Here is a 2,701-nt window from a genome sequence, read left to right as displayed (position 1 = left end):
CCTTCCGCCCCCGCCCCCGCGGCACCGGCCGCCCCACCGGCACCGGCGGGGCCTGCGTGGCCCGCCCCACCACGGCCCCGGCCCCCTCAGCTGGGCGGGACGGGCGGCCGGAGAACGGGGCCCCGTCAGGCGGCGGTGGCGGCAGCGTGGCCGAGCGCTCCCAGGCTATGAGCAGCATCCCGACCCCGGCCGGGGAGCACAGCCACTGCGTGCCCGGGGCCCGAGGGGGCTGCAGCATCGGCCGCGGGGGGCGAGGCTGAAGGAGCTCAGGGCTGACCCTGCGCAGCTCTCACCCCGCAGAGGCCTGCTGTTTTCTCCCTGGCACAACAGCCCTGCAGCTGGGCAGGCGGTTCTGCTCCAAACCCTCTTGGGGACCGTGCTGGGGGCTAAGTGGCAGCCCACGTTAGGAGGAGAGCCGAAAAGTCACACGCTTTGACAAAAATCTTAACTCTACCTGAGCAAGGGGCTGGACAAACTGACTGCCAGAGGTGCCTTCCAACCTCCGCCGTTCCGTGAATTTTCAAGTATTTTCAGCACTGAGAAAGCCAAAGGCTTCCCTGCTGTCCGTCTCCTTAGCCACAAGCGTGACACTTGCACGCCCACACGGGGCTCCTGGAAGGCCTTGGTCTCTGGTGCTGGTGGGCCACTGTGCTCCAGGTTCAGCTGGCAGCTGAGCTGGTGCCAGCTTCATCCCTTCTCCTGCGTCCCCGAGCTTGGCTATGACATGTGTCCCTGTCCCTCCTCATGGGGACTTCCAGCACAGCTGCCCGCAAAGGTGCCTCTGCCCCTTCCCCCAGGGCGTTGACGGATAAGTTCAACGGGACAGGACCCAGTGCTGACCCTGGGGAACACCGCTGGCTGCAGGCCTCCAGCTAGGCTCTGCGCCGCTGGTCACAGCCCCCTGAGCTCCGCCGTTCAGCCCGTTCATTATTTCTCTTTCAGGACTGACCCAGCGCAGCTCTCACCCCGCAGAGGCCTGCTCTTTTCTCCCTGGCACAACTGCTGGGTGCCGAGGCAGAAATGGCCGTGTGCCACACCAGCCAAGACCCTGACAAGCCAGCCCAGCGCCTGCCTTACCCAGAGGTGGGCAGTGTAGGAGCCCACAGGAAAATGCCTCGCTGTTCGTGCGACCCACGCACGCCTTCTGTTGACCTGGAGCGTGCGAGAGAAGGGAGGTGGCAGGGTGCTCCTGGCAGGAGGCTGGCTGCGTTTGCCCGCCAGCACTGCTGCATGCGGGTGCTCGTATCCCCTTGAGAATGAGGAGTGCGAATAGTCTAGAATCATTCCTGGAGGGAGGTGGCCCGCGGGGCCCTGGGCGCGCAGCGGCCACTGCCGCCTTGCTGGGACATGGGCATCCACCAGGCATCTCACTGGGAGGTGGGCACCCTGCCGGGATGCGGGGCCCTCCTCCTGGAGCACGGGTGCCTGCGGGGCGCCTCACAGCCATGGGTGCCCGTTCTCTCCCAGCCCAGCTCTCCCGCTTCTCCTGGAGCGCACGCTCTGCAAGCCCTCACAGAGCAGCCTGGCTCGCACCACTGCATTTCCTCTTCCCGCTTCCCCGGCGCCCCTCGGTACCCAAACGACACGTGCTCCAGGAGAAATACACTTTATAGATCTGAACAGCGCTCGAAGACTGAGAAAGCAGGCTGCTCCCGGCAGGAGTTTAGCCGAGTTTCCCGGGCGTCTGCTGCACAGGCATGCTCTGGCTGTCCGCTTCGAGGAGACGGAGATGAGCCCTGGCCTTTGGGATGCCGGTGGGCCCTGGCAGCACCTTGGGGAGGGTGTCGAAGGGGCCCTGCGCAGAGGTCCTCGCCGAATGCCCGTTGGCTGTTGTGCAGGGCAGGCACAGGCGGCCCACCGATGGCGTGGTCACCCGTGGGCCATGGCCATGGCCACCTTGCGGGAAGATGGTCACCGGGGCCCAGGTAATGGCCTCCAGCCAGCGGAGGAGGCTGAGGTCTGTGGAGGGGCCCTCATCCCAGGAGCCTTTGGTGGGCTGAGGCATGGCCTGAGGCAGCAGCCGGCGGTCACCCTGAAGAGAAGTCACTGTTAGCTGGGTGAAAATGCCACGGGCGGAACTGTTATCCACCGGGTCCCTAACACCTGACCCTCTGCCTAGTGGGATGCTTGCCCTTGCACCAACCTTGGAGGTCCTAAGGAACCCAGTGGGTCGCGGGGAGGCACTGGCCATGGCCACCTTTCTGGGACGTGGGGAGCAACCCCCACACCCCTCACTGAGACAAGGGCACGCACCAGGCACCTCAGTGGGACACGCGCACCCACCGGGAAGCTCACGGGGACACGGGCACCCTGCCGGGATGCGGGGCCCTCCTCCTGGGACGCAGGCACCCATGCGGCACCTCACAGTACACTCTTGTAGTACTGGTGCCGGAGCTCTTTCAGGCAGAGGCGGTAAACAGTCCTCAGGAGCCTGAGCAGGCAGGTGTTTTGGGCGTCCAGCCGGCAGAGCAGTTTGTGTCTGGAGAAGGTGCCCTTTTCCCGGCTGCCTGTCCGCACGGAAGATGAGGCCGTCCATCCCCTTCCCTGGGAAGGACAGGGCCGGGAGCACGATGAGACAGACGGGGACCTGGGGGGCCAAGAAGTGTCCTGCTGGACTTGGCTTCCTCCAGAAGAGCTCGCGCCTTGCCAGTCTGCTCTGGGCAGCACGCTGGGCTGAGGAAAGCTCTGGCAGGCCCTGTGT

Source organism: Falco biarmicus, chromosome 11, assembly GCF_023638135.1.
Source record: "Falco biarmicus isolate bFalBia1 chromosome 11, bFalBia1.pri, whole genome shotgun sequence".
Classification (NCBI taxonomy): Eukaryota; Metazoa; Chordata; class Aves; order Falconiformes; family Falconidae; genus Falco; species Falco biarmicus.
This window is presented reverse-complemented; position numbering follows the sequence as displayed.